A 20,070-nucleotide genomic window follows, 5' to 3' on the forward strand; every position below is an offset into this window, starting at 1 on the left:
CACACACAGTCCCATCACTGAAAGAGGTGGAATTGAAAAACCAGGTCTCCCCAGGCACAAGGCCAGGCTTTTCTTTTTTTATTTTTATTTTTTATTTATTTGAGAGCGACAGACACAGAGAGAAAGACAGATAGAGGGAGAGAGAGAGAATGGGCGTGCCAGGGCTTCCAGCCTCTGCAAACGAACTCCAGACGCGTGTGCCCCCTTGTGCATCTGGCTAACGTGGGACCTGGGGAACCGAGCCTCGAACCGGGGTCCTTAGGCTTCACAGGCAAGCGCTTAACTGCCAAGCCATCTCTCCAGCCCGCCAGGCTTTTCTATAGCACAACATCTATGCTGCTTTCTAGCAGGGGTGACCTTGGTTTCCTCACCTGCCCTAGAACAGTCGACCTCAGAGCATCACCGTGGTCACCAGGGGAACCACAAGTCCCACAGAACTTGGCTGGCAGTGAGAGCTCAACATGCAACAACTTGTGTGAGGAATTCAACTGGTATTGAGATGGGGTTAATAGATCCTGGTTGATCCAGAGTGGCCCGGTTAGACACATGGGTGGGAAGGACTATTTAACACAAACAGCAACCAACTTCCAAGTTCTTCCATAAGTCGATGCCCAGCTCATACTGGCTGCATTTGCTTCATTCTGCTCTCATCCTCGTGTGATATATTCTTTGCCATCCCTCAAGCACTCCAAGATTTGCTATACTTTTTCTTGGGGTGGGGGGGGATGTCTTTTGTTTAATTGTGTTTGGGAAACTGCTTATTAAGATAAGATCAGAGGGCTGGAGAGATGGCGTAGCGGTTAAGCGCTTGCCTGTGAAGCCTAAGGACCCCAGTTCAAGGCTCGATTCCCCAGGTCCCACGTTAGCCAGATACACAAGGGGGCGCACACGTCTGGAGTTTGTTTGCAGAGGCTGGAAGCCCTGGCGCGCCCATTCTCTCTCTCTCCCTCTACCTGTCTTTCTCTCTGTGTCTGTTGCTCTCAAATAAATAAATAAATAAAAATTTAAAAAAAAAAGATAAGATCAGAGACATCGTGTAGCTCATGTCATTGCCTAAGTTAGGATTCTACAAGAAGAGAGCCATGCACAAAAATATTAATCAATTAATTAATGGTCTTTGTTTTTGTTCTTGTTTGTGTTTTTATTTTTGAAGTCAGGAACTGTAGGTAGCTTATGCCTGTGATTCCAGCACTTGAGAGGTGGAAGAAAGAGGATTGTGAGTTTGGACTTAGTCTGGGCTATATAGCAAGACCTAAAAAAATAAATAAATAAATAAATTGGGCTGGACAGATGGCTTAGAGGTTAAGTGGTTGCCTGTGAAGCCTAAGGACCCCAGTTCGAGGCTCGATTTCCCAGGACCCACGTTAGCCAGATGCACAAGGGGGCGCATGTATCTGGAGTTCATTTGCAGTGGTTGGAGGTCCTGGCATGCCCATTCTCTCTCTCTCTCTCTCTCTCTCTCTCTCTCTCTCTCTCTCTCTCTCTCTCTGCCTCTTTCCCTCTGTCTGTCACTGTCAAATAGATAAATAAAAATAAACAAAATAAATAAATAAATAAAAATAAGGGCTGGAGAGATGGCTTAGTGGTTAAGGCACTTGCCTTTAAAGCCAAAGGACCCAGGGCTGCTTCCCAACCCAGGTAAATCCACATGCACGAGGTGGTGCATGCATCTAGAGTTTGTTTGCAGTGACTAGAGGCCCCGGCATGCCCATTTTCTCTCTCTCTCTCTCTCTCTGTCTCAAATAATTAAAGATAAAAATATTTTTTAATATAAATAAATTAGATATGCACACAGAAAGTGCCCCCCCCAGAGAGGGAAAAGAAAGACGAAACCCCACCTCTGCTAGTGGGGTTCTGAGGTTATTCCAGAAGAGCCTGCCTCCTCAGTTCCACTCCCAAGTTGGACCCATAGTTTGCCCACCATTCAGTGGGTGGGAGATGGGTATGTCCAGCTAAGGGGGGATGCCAGGGTGCTGTGAGGCAGCAAAAAGAGCCCCCATGGGCTGGAGAGATGGCTTAGCGGTTAAGCGCTTGCCTGTGAAGCCTAAGGACCCCGGTTCGAGGCTCGGTTCCCCAGGTCCCACGTTAGCCAGATGCACAAAGGGGCGCACGCGTCTGGAGTTCGTTTGCAGAGGCTGGAAGCCCTGGCGCGCCCATTCTCTCTCTCTCCCTCTACCTGTCTTTCTCTCTGTGTCTGTCGCTCTCAAATAAATAAATAAATAAATAAAAATTTAAAAAAAAAAAACAGAGCCCCCATGTAGCCCCAGAGTAAGTGAGTCACATTAAGCTCCACTTGAGATAAACACAGGAGCGGCCAGGCTGACTTCCGCGGGCCTCCCCAGCCTGGCCAGGCCCTCTCTCCTCGCCTCACCCCGCTCTCCCTAGTGTATCACTTTCTTTCACCCTATCCTTAGCTCCTGCCACCTACAAATTTTTCTCCAGATGGGAAGACTGGCAATCAGCTCCCCTCCCTTGTGGAATCAAATATCTCACCCCGAAGACATGCTCAGACTCCCTGGCTTCCAATCAGACCTCCCAGTTTATAGCCAGCCACGGGCCCAGCGCCCATCGGCTTCTCATGAGAACAGAACAGGCGTCTCTGGACACAGAATTTCTTGGAGGAGAAAAAAAAAAAATCCAGCAGGTTCTTTGAGGTTGGCCCTCAGGTCACACACTGCTGAGCTGTCCATGAAAGAATGGCAAACAGGCTGGATTTAAAAAAATATATTTTATTTCATTTTGGGCTGGAGAGATGGCTTAGTGGTTAAGCGCTTGCCTGTGAAGCCTAAGGACCCCGGTTCGAGGCTCGGTTCCCCAGGTCCCATGTTAGCCAGATGCACAAGGGGGCGCACGCGTCTGGAGTTCGTTTGCAGAGGCTGGAAGCCCTGGCGCGCCCATTCCCTCTCTCTCCCTCTATCTGTCTTTCTCTCTGTGTCTGTCACTCTCAAATAAATAAATGAATAAATTTAAAATATATATATATATTTTTTTTTATTTCATTTTATTTTATTTGAGAGAGAGAAGCAGATAGAGAAAGAGAGAATGGGCATGTCAGGGCCTCCAGCCACTGCAAACGAACTCCAGACACCTGCGCCCCCTTGTGCAGCTGGCTTACATGGATACCGGGGAATCAAACCTGGGTCCTTAGGGTATGCACGCAAGCTCCTTAACCGCTAAGCCATCTCTCCAGACCCAGGATGGGTCTTGAAAGTTCAAATAGGTCCTGAGGCATGATTATTCATGACTCCCACGATTATTTCAGCTGTGCTGCTACTACCTGATGTTGACACCAAAGAATTTGAATGTGTCCCTTGAGTGGCATTCCATAGAGGAAAAAAAAAAAATCATATCATAAATGTGTTGGAGCTGCAAAAATAAAAATAAATAATTTCCAGCCTCCCTTAGGTTATAAAATTTTACATACTCTTCTCTAGGTTGACCATGTTCAGCACCAGGTTAAGGAAAAGTAAACACTGCTGAGAAAAAAACAGTGTTCACAATTAAAGTTTTGGAGGAAAATCAGGGGATGGAGAGATGGCTTAGAGGCTAAGGCATTTGCCTGCCAAAGCCAAAGGATCTCGGTTCGATTCTCCAGGACCCAGGTAAGCCAGATACACAAGGTAGGACATGTGTCTGGAGTTTGCTTGCAGCGGCTGGAGACCCTGGCACATCCATTCTCTCCCTCTCTCCCTCTCTCCCTCCCTCTCTCTCTCTCTCTCTCTCTCTCTCTCTCTCTCTCTCTCTCTCTCTCTCTCTCTCTCTCTCCCTCCTTTTGTGTCTAATAAATTTAAAAAAAAAACATTTAAAAAGAAAAAGAAATTGGATGTTAGATTTAGCACAACAGCAGAGAGCAGGAGATGATGAACTTCCAGAATGTTCCTTGCCATGGCTGGATTGCAGACAAGTGAGTGGGGAAGTGCCTTTGGGGAATGGCCCTGCCTTTTGCAGATTGGAACAGAAATATTTTACCAATTTCACAGCTCGTTCAGTGGTGCCAGTTACACATCCACTGAAGACCAGCCCTATCCGAAGGGACCAGGCAAGAACAGGAACAAGATGGCAGCTATGACCCACCTCTAGCAAACTGCTACCAGGCCTTCTGGTTTTTCCACAAGACCCTAAAACAACCTCCATGTTGAGGACTGAGGAGATGATTCAGTGGGTCAAGTGCTCGCTAGGCAAGCATGCGGAACTGAGCTTGGATCTTCAGTAGCCTTATAAAATCTGAGGAAGGGGGCTGGAGAGATGGCTTAGTGGTTAAGTGCTTGCCTGTGAAGCCTAAGGACCCCGGTTCGAGGCTCGGTTCTCCAGGTCCCACGTTAGCCAGATGCACAAGGGGGCACACGCGTCTGGAGTTTGTTTGCAGAGGCTGGAAGCCCTGGCGCGCCCATTCTCTCTCTCTCCCTCTATCTGTCTTTCTCTCTGTGTCTGTCGCTCTCAAATAAATAAATAAATTTAAAAAAAAATTTTTTTAAATCTGAGGAAGGGCTGGAGAGATGGCTCAATGGTTAAGGTGCTTGACTGAAAAAGCCAAAGGACCCAGGTTCAATTCCCCAGGACCCATGTAAGCCAGAGGCACAAGGGGGCACATGCGTCTGGAGTTCTTTGCAGTGGCTGAAGGCCCTGGTGTGCCTATTCTCTCTCTAACTGCCTCTTTCTGTCTTTCTCTCTCTCAAATAATGCTTTTATTTATTTTTTTTAAAGCTGAGGGATTCACCTATAATACCAGCATAGGAGGAGAAGCACAGAGAGAATGGAGATTAAATAATCCCTAGCTCTGGCCGGGCGTGGTGGCGCACACCTTTAATCCCAGCACTCCGGAGGCAGAGGTAGAGGGAACACCATGAGTTCAAGGCCACCATGAAACTTCATAGTGAATTCCAAGTCAGCCTGGGCTAGAGATGTGATGTGATGATATGATGTGGTACCATACCTTGAAAAAAAAAAAAGCCCTAGTTCTTGCTGGCTAGCTAGTTGAGCTAGATGTGTGAGCTCCAGGTTCAGTAAGAGACCCTGTCTCCAAAACTACAGTACAGTCAGGTGTGGTAGTGCACACCTTTAATCCCAGCACTCAGGAGGCTGAGGTAGGAGAATCGTTATGTGTTCAAGGCTACCCTGAAACTAAATAGTGAATTCCAGGTCAACCTGAGCTAGAGCAAGACCCTACCTTGAAAAACAAACAAACAAAAACAACTATGGTGGAGAAAAATTGAGAATTGGGCCCACACACACATGCACTTACATATATGTACACCTGAACACGCCTACATGCCCCCACATACATAAACATGCCTACGCACATGCACTCATATACATGCTTTTTTAAAGCAAGTAACACATGTTCAAAAACAATTGTCATATGAGCCAAACCAAGCAGCTGACCACTTTATGAACTCTGGGGAATAGTATAGTGTGAGGTCAGGGACCAAAAAGACTCAGGACCACCTGAATCCATCGTCACCTGAGAAACATGAACCCATCAAATTTGTTCCAAGAGCCCCCATTTCTCTCTGTCCTACAACATGTGCACTAGTTTGTGACACCTCATGCCTCACCTTCACAGCAGATTCCACGTGGATGATCTCTTCATGCCCCACTGCAGCGACTGTGGCCTTCTTTATTTCTGCTTTTGCAGGACCTAGCACAGGGCTTGACATCCAGCTGACTTAAGAGGAAGTTTACCTGTCCCTTTACTATCATATCAAACAGCAGCACCTAATGGTATGATGTAGTACTGCAACCCAGCTTTATGTGACTCAGAACACTTTTTTTTTTTTTTTTCCCCGAGGTAGGGTCTCACTCTAGCCCAGGCTGACCTGGAATTCACTATGGAGTCTCAGAGTGGCTTTGAACTCAGTGATCCTCCTACCTCTGCCTCTCTAGTGCTGGGATTAAAGGTGTGCGCCACCACGCCCGGCAGAACACACTCATTTAACCTAAGAAGAAATAAATACGAATGTGCTATCTAGATATTTCATAAGCAGAAGCCTGCTGTTGAACGTTGCAGGCAAAGTGACTGGTGGTAGTCATGGGCTTTTTTCTCTTCAGTTCCAAGTACTGAGTATTTTGTTGAGTTGATACTCAACATAGCTCCTATTGCTTACTAAGTTTTTCAGAAACTAGATATAAAATTTTTGAAAGCAGGTCCACAGCCATTTCTTCTCTGGAATGTAATTTCTGAAAATTCATGTATTTTTCAGTTCTCAGGAGTTTTCTTTAAAAGACATGGTCAGGGTAAGGGTGTGACTCAGTGACAAAGCATTTGTCTAGTATGGGTAGAGCCCTCAGCTCAGTATTAAGCATTAAAAAAAAAAAAAAAAGAGGAGAGGACACAGCCTTTGTTTCACAACAGTATGATTGTACTCAACACCACTAAAGTCTATATACTTAAAAATGGTTACGATGGTAAGTTTCATATGCTTTCACTAAGACAAAAAAAAATGCTTAACAAATATATATATATATATATATATATATATATATATATATATATATATTTTTTTTTTTTTTTTCCCCTAAGAAAACAGAAATGGTCCCCAGGCTGCCCTTCTTCAAAGAGTCTTATAATGGAAAAAGCTGGTACCAACTGTCAGGAGCAGGTCCCAGCGGAGTTCCCAGAGGGTTGAGTGTAGCTGGAAGGACTCGAAAGGAGCAGACATCGGCAGACAGCATTTGCAACGCAGAGTGGGCCAAAGCCCTTTATTTCAGTCACAGGGTGCTTACACAGGAAGTGTGCATGCAGGCACATGCCGTACAACGATCTCACCAGCATAAGGGGCGCTGAATCATGGTTATATAACCAGCTGCAGCCATCTTGCATGCTCAGCTAGAAGTCAAGCCTGTTACCATATTAGGTGTATGCCTCTTAATTCCACCTCCTGAACTTGGGGGATCAGGTGAGCGTAGGATCTTTTTTTCCCAGAGAGCAATATAAAGAACAGCAACCTACCCCTAAGATACCTGCAACTAAAACTAAATTTATGGGCTGAAAGGATGGCTTAGTGGTTAAGGCCTTTGCCTACTAAGACAAAGGACCCAGGTTCAATTCCCCAGGACCCACGTTAGCCAGATGCACAAGGGGGTGCATGCATCTGGAGAGTTCATTTGCAGTGGCTGGAGGCCCTGGCGCACCCATTCTCTCTCTCTCTTCCTTTTTCTCTATCAAATAAATAAATACAAATAAAAATAAATTGATGACAGTCTGCCTCAAGGTAGGGGGTCTTTGGGGAGTTTCTGAATGGAAGCAACCTCTATATCCATTTCTTGCAGTGCTTATGTGACATCCTGTGTGTGGTCTGGGAAATGCACACAGCATTCCACACGTAAGAGGGCACAGGCCCCTCCTCAGGCAGTGGTGAGTGGGTCTGAGGCCATCCTATTCTGTAATACCACCTTCCTCATTGAACAGTGAATCAAGTGCAGAGTGACATGCAAAGATGGGGCCTCACTGTAGGCAAGGGCTTCTACTTAAAATTATTTGGCTACTGTACCTGCCTCAGGGACAAATATAGCCACCAGATAAAACTACCAAGTGGCATGAGCAGCTTGTCAGTGGCTTTAGTCAGTGATGTATCATAACGTCCCAATTACGTGGTTGTGATAAGAGAGTAGTTAGAATTCGGCCAGGTTACGTATGGAAGTTCCCAAGTACCTCGTCCTGTCCACTAAAGACCATAGACATATCATAATGGGATTCCAGTTGCTGGAAGGCCCAGATGGTTATAGACTGAGACGGGGTAGGGATATAATAGACAGAGCCTAACCCAATGATTGTGTCTACTGCTGAAAAGAGATACCTCAAACCAGTAGTGGAGAGCAGGAGACTGACATGGTCCACCTGCCAAACAGAAAGGGGTTCCAGAGCCTGTTTCACATGTCTAGGATTATACTGTGGTCCCTAGTGGGGACATCTATAACAGAAATTTGGTACCAGGAGATTGGGGCGTTGCTGCACAATGAATCTGACCACTTGGTCTTTTGGAACTTATATACTGGAGGAATCTATATGGACTTGGTACTTGTGACTGCACAAGCTTCACAGTGTGGTGAGCCAAATTATAGGCTGTTCTGGTGGAAGTTTGAAAATTCGAACTACAGAGCGAATCAATAATATTTGGAGACTTTGCTTATGAACTTCCAAAGGGGAAGGAGAGATTGCTCGAACTGGGCTATTGGAATAAAGGTTGGCTATGTTCTTCTGACCATGCCCAGAGAGTTGAATCAAGGTTGAATTTAAAACTATGGACTGCTAAGCTTGGTGGAAAGATATGGAACTGAAAGATGTATGGTTTATCACAGGAAAAATTCAAGCAAATTAAAAATTACAGGCACATCAACAGTGGACACTGTAAGCCTTATATTTTGCCAGCCAGGCCAAATGAGCCAACAGGTGCAATAGTGGCATGTCTGTCATGGTGGAAATCAACTAGCCACTAATTGGACTGGAGGCCCATTCCACGGGAGAGAATACATTCCTGATACTGAAAACCTATAACAGGGGTAGTCATGAGCTCTAGGGATGTAACATCTGCAGCTGTCCGGCTAAATATATAATACTATGCTCATCAAACTTCCCAGTAAACACTTCTCTTAATGTTCATATTCATATATTAGTGCTAATCTCACTTTTGGTTAGAGAACCTTCTCTTTTCAGGTGGCAGTGATCATGGGATGACTCAGAAGGCATCATGGTGCTGGAAAGAAGTAACCGAGGAGTGCTCAGTACCACAATATCTCTATCAAACCTTCCAAGGCTCAGGGTCTAATGCGGAAGATGCGGCAGAAAGAATGTAAGAGCCAAAGGAAGGATAGGACTCCTTACAACATGCTCCCTCCAAAATGGTCTGGATATCCATGACCTCACAGTGCATGACAATACCTACACAAGACCATAATAATAGGAAGAAAAGATGATGACATCAAAATAAAAGAGAGACTGATTGAGAAGGAGAGGGGATATGATGGAGAGTGGAGTTTCAAAGGGGAAAATGGGGGGAGGGAGGGCATTACCATGGGATGTTGTTTATAATCATAGAAGTTGTTAATAAAAAAGTCAATTAATAAAACAATTACAGGCACAGAGTCTGGCTTTATGTTACTAAAGCTGCTATTTTCAAGCAGATTACTACCATTAAGGGTCCTTCACAGAAAGGTGCCTGAGGTGATGCCCACCCAGGAAAGACTGAGTAAGTAGGTATGCAAACTCTTTTGAAAGGAGATGACTGAAAGAAAGAAACCTGCTCTTCAAGGTCATGATTTATTCCCTCCATGGATTAACAGAATGGCTTTGTCCTTGCACACCTGGTCATGGTCTTGGAAGCATGAAAAGTGTATGGAAGTGGGTCATGACGTGCACAAGGTTTCAGGAGCCACCGCTGAGATGCAGTGGCATGTGAAATAGGGTGATGTCCCTTACTGGAGGCTAGCGAGGCCATTGTAAGATGGACTGTGGTTTGCAATGGAGACCCAAAGATATTTTGGATAGGCCAGGACTGTGCAAGGGCTACCATGGAGGGCTGTTGGCTTAGGAAGCTTTCCCTGGCTACTCAGCCCAGCTAGAGGGATGGAAATTGGAAATCCAGAGACTACCATCACTGTTTATGGATACTGGACTTGAACTGCCAATGTTTGGTATTTACCTAATGGTTGTGGATTTGCATCTGTCCAGTCTGTCCTTGTTGCGCCTTACTGCAATGAAAATGTTTACTCTGTAGCATTATGGGTTGGAAGTATGTAATTTGGTTTGCTTTTACAGGACTTAGAGACAGTTTTGAATCTCAGATGAGGTTTACAACTTTGAAACAGTCTTAAAGTTGGCAAAGATTATGGGGACCTTAAGTAGGGAGTATGCAGGTGCATTCCATACAGCGATTTCATTGACATAAGGGGCTATTGAATCATGGTTACATAACAATCTGTGGCCATTTGGTATGCTCGGCCAGAAGTGAAGCCTGTTACTTTATTAGGTACCTGTCTCTACACCAATACAGATAAAGAAAGAGAAATTGAGATGGACCCACAACCTTGGTGCTGGTTTTCCATGGCCCTTTCTCAGGAAGTTATACTCAAGACAAATAACATGACTCTCTAGTCTTTTGTCAACCCATTCTTCAGAGATGTCCACTCATTCACAGGGCATTTGGGGGTGCCTATGTCTTAGGTGCTGAGGATATCATTAAAACATAGTTTCTGTCCTCAACTTATTCTAAGTCTAGGTCCTAATGAATATACTTGTGATAGACTTGGAGCTGGAGGTGGAATAGTTGTCTGCTAAGGTCCAGCCAATCTCTCTCTGTGGTTCACTGTTTCTTAGAAATAGCTCCATGCTGCTCATCAGATGAAGGGCCTGCAGGGAGGCTTAGACCTTATAGTTGGAGACTGAAGCTAGAGATAAACACCATGTTCCCAAGAATTTCTCAGTATGAGGAAAACCAGTGCCACCTCATTAGTTTCCTTGCCATAAAGTTTTGTACTTTTGTCGGTCACCCTATAAAAGCAGAAGGTGGGCTGGGTGTGGTGGCACATGCCTTTAATCCCAGCTCTTGGGAGACAGAAGTAGGAGGATTCCCAAGAGTTCGAGGCCACCCTGACACTGCATAGTGAATTCCAGGTCAGCATGAGCTAGTGTAAGACTCTACCTTAGAAAATCAAATATATATATACATGTATGTGAAGGCAATGGGGCATCTATACAAACCTAATGGGCAAGAAAATAATACCCTACTCTCGTGTTTTCCTCCAAGCTGTGCTCCATTTTCTTTCTGTGCCTCTGAAAACTCACCAAGTAGCGGACTTCTTAAAGACATTTTTATTTTCATTTATTTATTAGAGAGAGATAGAGAGTGAGTGAGAATGGTCACAACAGGGCCTCTAGCCACTGCAAATGAACTCCAGATGCATGTGCCACCACGGGCATCTGGCTTACATAGGACCTGGAGAATCAAACCTGGGTCATTAGGCTTCACAGGCAAACACTTTAATTGTTAAGCCATCTCTGCAGCCCAAGAATCAGACTTCTTATCCACAGGCTAGCTCTAGAAAAGGCACTGATTCATATTTCCTTTCCATTCCCAGTGACTTGCAGGAAGTAAGACTGAAGAATGTTATACCCACAAAAAGCAGAGTGAGTAGGTGCATGTCAGAGCTAAGGAAACCAAGACTTCAGGCCATTAGCAAATTTGCAAAGATCTCAGCAAACTGTTGGCTAAACTTGTACCAATAACTCAGGCCTCCTGACTCCAACCATAATTGATGTCATGAGATACCTTCTTTAAGAGAACAGAGTTAGGCTATGCAGTTACAGCTGCTCCATTAAAAAAGCTGGTTGGGGCTGGAGAGATGGCTTAGCAGTTAAGCGCTTGCCTGTGAAGCCTCAGGACCCCGGTTCAAGGCTCGGTTCCCCAGGTCCCACATTAGCCAGATGCACAAGGGGGCGCACGCATCTGGAGTTCGTTTGCAGAGGCTGGAGGCCCTGGCGTGCCCATTCTCTCTCTCTCCCTCTATCTGTCTTTCTCTCTGTGTCTGTTACTCTCAAATAAAAAAAAAATAAAAAATAAAAAAAGCTGGTTGTGGGGCACACCTTTAATCCCAGTACTTGGGAGGCAGAAGTAGGAGAACCACCATGAGTTCCAGGCCATCCTGAGACTACATCGTGAATTCCAGGTCAGCCTGAGCTAGAGTGAGACCCTACCTCAAAAAAAAAAGTGTTTATATAAAAGTCATAAAAGATTTTGTGACTAATTTAAACCTCTTTTTGCTGACTACCTGAAGTAAGGAAATAAAAATATGTCCTGTACCCATAATTAGTATCAATAGGTACATGATACCCCGTGAATTTTATATAAAAAGGTAGGGAGACTTACCAGGAACAATGCCATATGGGTGACAGTCTAGTGCTATATGCACAAGAAAGCAAAAAAAAGAAAATATCAGAATCAGACCGTAATGACTCCTCATAGCCAAATAGCATAACCAAATGCCTTAGTGAGGCCTTCAAGCACACATTCTCCATTGGCCATCCGTCCCCAGACAATATTGGTGCTGGATGTCATGACTGGGTTTAGAACATAGTTTAGTACTTCCAATGTCTTCATGAATGAAATAATTCATTGTAAGGTTAGAGTAAAAATCCAAGGATAGGGCTGGAGAGATGGTTTAGTGCTTAAGGCACTTGCCTTCAAAGCCAAAGGACGCAGGTTCAATTCTCCAGTATCCACGTAAACCAGATGCACAAGGTGGCGCATGCATCTGGGGTTTGCAATGCAGAGGTCCTGGCATGCCTATTCTCTCTCCCTGTATCAAATAAATAAAAAAAATAAATAAATAAAACTTTTTTTTTTTAAGTCCAAGGATAGCCAGGCGTGGTGGTGCACGCCTTTAATCCCAGCACTCGGGAGGCAGAGGTAGGAGGATCGCCACGAGTTGGAGACTACCCTGAGACTCTAGTGAATTCTTGGTTATCCTGGGGCCAGAGTGAGACCCTACCTCGAAATACCAAAAAAAAAAAAAAGAAAGATTCCAAGGGTAAAGTGAAAGCTAATGATAAATACTATTTGGTTATAAGGAGGCATACCTTTAAACAGGATTGCCTGTTTTATCACATAGCACCATTCCACTTACAAAGTCAAAGTATGTGGTGCCTGTTCTTAAGTCAACTGAAAACCTCAGGAGCTCAAGAGGTTTCAGAAGGCCAAACTAAAACCTCCTGGGGTGTCCTTTCTTAGTTGTACCACACCGCCACGCTCTTGGGACATCGTCTCTCAGGTCAACCATAATGAATCACTCCTGGGGGGTCTTTTCTCAGCTCTACCATATTTAAACACTCCTGGGCGTCCTCCCTCATCTCTACCATATTTAAATACTCCTGGGGTGTCCCTCTCAGCACCACCATATTTAAACACTCTTGGGGTGTCCTCCCTCAGCTCTACCATATTTAAACACTCCTGGGGTGTCCCTCTCAGCTCCTCCATATTGAAACTCTCCTGATACGTCTTCTCTCAGTCACACCATACTGAAACACTCCTGAGGTGTCCTCTCTCTTTTTTATTTTTAATTTTTATTTATTTATTTATTTGAGAGCGACAGACACAGAGAGAAAGACAGATAGAGGGAGAGAGAGAGAATGGGCGCGCCAGGGCTTCCAGCCTCTGCAAATGAACTCCAGACGTGTGCGCCCCCTTGTGCGTCTGGCTAACGTGGGTCCTGGGGAACTGAGCCTCGAACCTGAGTCCTTAGGCTTCACAGGCAAGCGCTTAACCGCTATGCCATCTCTCCAGCCCGTCCTCTCTCTTTTCCATCATGCTGCCTTCATGGCATGAAGGCCCCCATTCACCAGGCTCCAAGTCAGGAGGAGCATGAAACACACAGTGTTGTCATGACTGACCTCCTGCTTCAGTGTCACCTGGGATACTTTTGAAACTAAATGCCTGAGACAGGGGCCCAGGATCTTGTGTTCCCAGTCACTGCCCCCAGATGACTGCTGCAGGTGATGTTTCAGAATAAGAGTCTCCTCGTCTTGGTTCCCCCCCTGGGAGGCTGAACGCACAGTGTGTTGTTGCCCAGACAGCCTCCCTTGGGCAACATTTTTTCAGCAGCCTGTAAGACACCACAAGCCATCACAGTGGCCCGTCTGAAGAAGAATGTCATTGATGGCATTGTGGACTTCAGAAGGGGGACTAGACCAACTCCGGTTGCCCACAAATGGCTGCTTTAACAAATGGCTGAGTGAGAAGTCAGTAATGTAGCCATGACCACAGTTACGTGCCACCCAATGGGCATGAATTACACTCCAGTCACGGCTTTGACTTTTGCGGGGTCTCTGGTCTGCATTCTTCCAAGATCAGATCACTTTCCCTATATTGGATATATTTATGAACAATGCCCATAAAATGCCACCTTGGGGGGGGGGGACAGAAGCTCTTGATGTCAGGGTCAGCTTACCCACACCTGCTCACTTAAGTCTCCTGTAAGTCCCTGTGCCTTGGTTTCTTTAGAAGCAAAACAGAAACTCTGCTGCCTGCCTCCGAGAGGGGTGGCCAGGATCAAGGGGCAGGATTTGCAGAAAGCTGCGTGGTACAGAGGAGAAGCCTCGGCCCACTCAGATGCCCATGGGGGAATGACACTCTCTGGGATTTGGGTGAAATTCAAAATGGGCATGCTAGTCCACATGCCACGGCTCATATGCTGGGTCTCACCAGCACACCCTGGAAGAGAAATGAGGGGGAGCCAGCTGCCCTCTCCTCCTACACAGGATGCCTGCATTCCAGAGCCCGGCCATGTACTGCTTAGACCCTTCTGAACGCTTAATTCAACAGTTGGTATCCAAACTTCTCTCTGTCTCTCTTTCTTCCTCCCCCCCTCCATTCATCTCTTCTTCCTCACTTTGGTACTGGGCACTGAACCCAGGGCCTTGTACCTACTAAGCAAACTTCTACCACTAAGCTGGATACTCAGCCTCTTTTATTTGTTTTTTTTCCCCTAGAGAGGGTCTCACTCTAGTCCAGGTTTACATGGAATTTACTATGTAGTCTCAGGGTGGCCTTGAACTCAGGGTGATCCTCCTCCCTCTGCTTCCCAAGTGCTGGGCATGCGCCACCACACCTGGATCCCCTTCCTTTTTTTTTTTTTTTTTTTTGTTTTTTTTGTTTGTTTGAGTTTATTTTGAGGCAAAGTCTCACTGAGTTGCCTAGGCTGGCCTTGAACTCATCCTGTAAGATCATTCAGTCAAAACCTTCAGCCCAGGGATGGTCCACTGAGCAGTCTTAGTGGAGGCACAGCGACGCAGCGCAGGGAAGGATGTGACTTCAACAATCCCTGTTTGAAATGTTCCAGATTTCTTCTCTGCAGCTGATGTATTAGGAAAGTGCCCCTTCACTGAGGGACTCTTTATTTTGAGGCAAGATTTCACTAAATTGCCACACTGGCCTTGGACTTTCAGTCCTTCTACCTCAGCCTCAGGAGCTGCTGGGATTACAAGCATGCACACCAGGTTCCTCTCAAATTTCCTCTTCTTATAAGGGTATCAGTCAAAATGGACTAGGGCTCATCCTAATGGCCCAAGTAACTTAATTGCTTCCTTAAAGGTCTGTATTCCTCAGCTTTCCATCATTGTAATGAAGTACCTGAAATGATCAAATCGTGAAAACCCTGCCCCCAATTACCTGATGACCTCCCTTTTGGCCCTGCCTCTTAAAGGTTCTACGACCTCCCACTAGTGACCCGCCGGGCCACTGAGCATTTAACACATGAGACCCTGTGAGACATTCAAGACCCAAACTATAACAAGGCCCTGTCTTCCAGTAGTCACATTCTGAGGTTCTGAGATTAGAGATTGGACATGTGAATCTGAAGGGGACATAATTCAACCTATAACAGGGACACCGAGAGTCAGGAGTTAAGAGAAGTTGGCCCAGGTTATGCAATGCAATGGCAGAGCTGCGGTCTCAGCCTTCGCCTGCACCATGCTGAGGCATGACTGCAAAACACTGATGCCAAGTGTGGCAAAGCCAAAAGAGGGCTGGCACCTCTGCTATTACCTAACAGAGAATTCTAGGGCCTGTGGTCAACCCTCAGGGTCCCAGGGTTCTCCACTGCAGAACACGGCGCTCAGAGTGGAAGTCTCAAATACTCTTCCCAGGGCCAACCGTTTCTAATTATAGCATTGCTTAGGCACGGGATGCTGGAGGCCTTCTGCCGCCTTCTCCGGGTTTCATGACACATGGCTGGTCATAACTATGACTTACGGGATGCTCAGTCCTTGAGCTCCTCAGCCTCTCCATTAAAACATTGCCCCTAAGGGTAAATACATCCCACAGAACAAGTGCCGTAGCAAGCCTGTGACGCAATTCCCGAGGCCCACTGAGGCAAAGGTGAGGGACTGTTTGTCAGACATCTCCAGAGATAAAAGCGAGAACATTTCCTTTTTGTGGTGTTCTGTCTTCTTATTTATACTTCAGAGATACTAAGTAAAAGGAAAAAAAAAAAAAGGGAAAATTGAAAGCTGACTGCACATAAATTTAAAGACTAATGTTGATTGTTGTTGACTGTTTATAATGACCAAAATCTTGGACGATGAGAGGAATTCCAGTCACAGCTAGGTTAGGACCTCACATCTGGCTTTGAATTGCCCCAGGCAAAAAAAGAAGAAGAAGAAAGAAAAGGAGAATCATCATGTGTAACCCTCTTGGGGTTCAGTCAGCCAGGGATCTGGACAGAAGTAAGGACATGGCAGACGGACAGGAGAAAGGCACAGGGCATGGCTAGTTCCAACTCCCAGGAGAAACTGAGCAGAAGGGAGCTAGATTTCAAATTTCTGAGGTGCATATATAATAATATTATATACACGCATATATATATATATATATATATATATATATATATATATATATATATATATAATATAACTCTTCAGTCCTTTCTTGTTTCAGACCAAACACCTATGTGGTGATACTGCACTAAACCAATATCCTGGAGCCGGGGATGGGGGCGCACACCTTTAATCCCAGCACTCGGGAGACAGAGGTAGGAGGATCACCACGAGTTCGAGGCCACCCTGGGAGTACATAGTGAATTCCAGTTCAGCCTGGGCTACAGTGAGACCCTACCTCGAAACAACAATAAAACGTGTCTTTACATTGGAGGCAAGACTGCTGGTGGCCTCTTGTCATGGCTGACTTGCTGCTTTTCATAAACAAGAGGCAGTGGAGGCAAAGGGACCATGCAGCTCCTTGTATAATGCTTTTTAATGTGAGGGAGAAATAAGGGCAAAAAAAATAAAAAAAAAAAAAAAAGGGAAGAGGCAATATCAAAATAGCCTGTGAGAAATGCAGAAGATAACTTTCCCATTATTCTAAATTTGGAAAGGGTCCAGTTGCCGCCACAGCCTTGTATGAGGGCCTTGTATCAGCCACGGCCACAGTGAGGCTGACAGGAGCTGGGTCGGGGTTCCAGTTGGCTCCATGAGAAGCTGAATCAACCAGACTACAGCCCCACCCAGCACAACCTTAGCCAAATCCTGGATCGCTTCCATACTGCATGACAACCTCTCAGACAGACAGGATCGGATTTTCCCTGGTAACAGAGCATCTTCTTGGCGACCACCACGACTTGTGATTATGGGGCTGACAGAGACCCAGACATGTTTTTTAAACATACGTCTTTCGTGTACACTCACCAAGGTGCTGATAATAGATAACCACAAGAGTCAAGAACTAGATCAGCATTTCACTTTGTGACATGCTAATGCGCTTCTACACTCTCTCCCCTCCCTTCTTTTTCTTTCCCTGTTCCTTTTACCCCTCCCTCTCCCACTCTCTCTTACATAAACCATAAACTACTCTTCTGGGGCTGGAGGGATGGCTTAATGTTTAAGGCGCTTGCCTACAAAGCCTAAGGACCCAGGTTTGGTTCCCCAGGACCCACATTAGCCAGATGCACAAGGGGCCACAGGCATCTGGAGTTCATTTGCAGTGGCTGGAGGCCCTGGTGTGGCCTTTCTCTCTCCCTCTCTCTCTTTCTCTCTCTCTCTCTCTCTCCTTCTTTCTCTGTTAAATAAATAAATAAAAAGCACTCGTCTGGATGTTGGCCAAGTGGCTAATACTGGCCCTATTCTATGATGGAAAAAAACTAGAGATTCAGTTTATGTGACTTTTATCAATTCACAGAATTAGTACAGAGCCAAAGAGGAGCACGAATCCCCAACTTGTGACTTCATACTTGACAGTCCTGAGATACCAGCCACACCACTTACGACCCCTTGATTAATGTGATAAATCTAATTCCACCCTTTGTTTACTCTTTGCCACGGCTGACGAACATCAGAGCTGAGGAGTGGCACCAGACATCTGGCCAGGACAGCTCTGTCAGGCCGCTACGAGGAGAGTCCAGTTGCTGTCAGCCACCCGTGCTTCAAAGCAAATTATAAACAGCAAAACCATCGTCGGTTATTCAAAAGGGAGATGTACTCACAGGCTTCCAGCCCTGTGGATATTTTGGATTAGGAAGCCACACTGTTAGCTGTGTGTGCCCTAATGTATAAGGGGATAAGACTGAGATAAGACCAAAGCAGCTTGGAGAACCAGGCACATCGAGAGGAAAACGGGAGGACACAGCAACTCTGCTACCTCAAAAGAATGGAAGGAAAGTATATTACAGGGGTTTCCTTCAGTATTCTAGGCCAACTCAAGTCGTTTATTCACAACTATTGTCCAATCCTACAGAACAAACAGTCCACTGGGAAAAATTAAGTGATCTTACTGTCTTAAGCATCACCTCAGAAGACTGAACAGGAAGTTGAGAGAGGTCACTCTGGAGACTGGTAGCTGTATACTCAAAATCTAAGATAAATTAGCTGAATTAAAAATTTAGTTGTCGAGGGCTGGAGAGATGGCTCAGCGGTTAAGCGCTTGCCTGTGAAGCCTAAGGACCCCGGTTCGAGGCTCGATTCTCCAGGACCCACGTTAGCCAGATGCACAAGGGGGCACACGCATCTGGAGCTCGTTTGCAGTGGCTGGAAGCCCTGGCGTGCACATTCTTTCTCTCTCTCTCTCTGCCTCTTTCTCTCTCTGTCACTCTCCAAGAAATAAATAAAAATGAACAAAAAATTTAAAAAATAAATAAATAAATAAAAATTTAGTTGTTGGGCTGGAGAGATGGCTTAGTGGTTAAGAAGGCGCTTGCCTGCAAAGCCTAGGGACCCATGTTCTCTCCAGATACCTTGTGAGCCAGACACACAAAGGTGAGGTAAGTGCAAGGTTGCACATGCCCACTAGGTGGCGCAAATGTTTGGATTTCCATTTCAGTAGCTGAGGCCCTGGCACGCCAATTCTTTAACTCCTCTCTTGCTCTGTCTCTTGCTCTCTCTTTAAAAAAATTAGTTGTCTATGGGTATATAGAAAATTGCTTCAAACTTTAGTGCATTGGAACAGTCATAATTCAAGCTCTTACTGAAGGAGAGGGAGGAGTCTAAACCTTGATGTTGAACATTGAGAATCTTATGGTTTTATTGATTGATTTACTTAGTCTTTATTGATGTGTGGTAATACACAGCCTTCTGAAGCCCCATCTGGAGCCAAGTGTCTCACATCTTGTTGCTGAGTGTACTTGTTTTCTAGGGCTTCCTTCCCAAATTACCACAGATGGAATGGCTTGAAGTAATAGAAATTCTCTCTAGTTCTGAAGACGAGAAGTCTGAAATCAAGGTGTGGGGGGGCCATGCTCCCTCTAACACCTCTAGGGAGGAATCCTTCCTTGCTTCTTCTAAACTTCTGGTGGGTACTAGAAACTCTTGGTGTGTCTTGACTTGCAATGGCATCACCCAAATTTATGCCTTCATTTTCATCTTCATAGGGTCTTTCCCTCTTTCCATATGGCTCTCTGTGTGTCTTCATATGCACATTAGTCATATAATCTAGTATGATCTTAATTTTAAAAATATTTATTTTTATTTATTTATTAGAGAAAGAGAGAGGGAGGGAGGGAGAAAGAGCACACCAGGGTCTCTAGCCACTGCAAACAAACTCCAGATACATGCGCCACCATGTGCATCAGTCTCTCATGGGTACTGGGGAATCAAACCTTTGTCTTTAGGCTTTGCAGGCAAGCATCTTAACTTCTAAGCCATCTGTTGCAGTCAGGTTCGCATTGCTAGTAGAAATCACCCAACCAAGAGCAGCTTGCGGGGAAAAAGATTTATTTTAGCTTACAGGCTCGAGGGGGAAACTCCATGAGGACAGACGAAAATGATGACATGAGCAGAGGGTGGATATCACCTCCTGGCCAACATCATGTGGACAACAGCCACAGGAGAGTGTGCCAAACACTACCATGGGGTAACTGGCTATAACACCCATAAGCCCACTCCCAACAATACACTGCCTCTAGGAAGTACAGTTACCAAATCTCCATCAGCTGGGGGCCTAGCATTCAGAACACCTATGTTTACAGGGGACACCTGAATCACACCAGCACACCATCTCTCAAGCTCATGATCTTAATTTAATATCTGTCAAATCTCTTCCAAATAAAGTCACATGCTGTGTTAGTCTGTGGACATGGATTTTAGAGAGACACTAT

This window comes from Jaculus jaculus, chromosome 13 (genome assembly GCF_020740685.1).
Source record: "Jaculus jaculus isolate mJacJac1 chromosome 13, mJacJac1.mat.Y.cur, whole genome shotgun sequence".
NCBI classification, from domain to species: Eukaryota; Metazoa; Chordata; class Mammalia; order Rodentia; family Dipodidae; genus Jaculus; species Jaculus jaculus.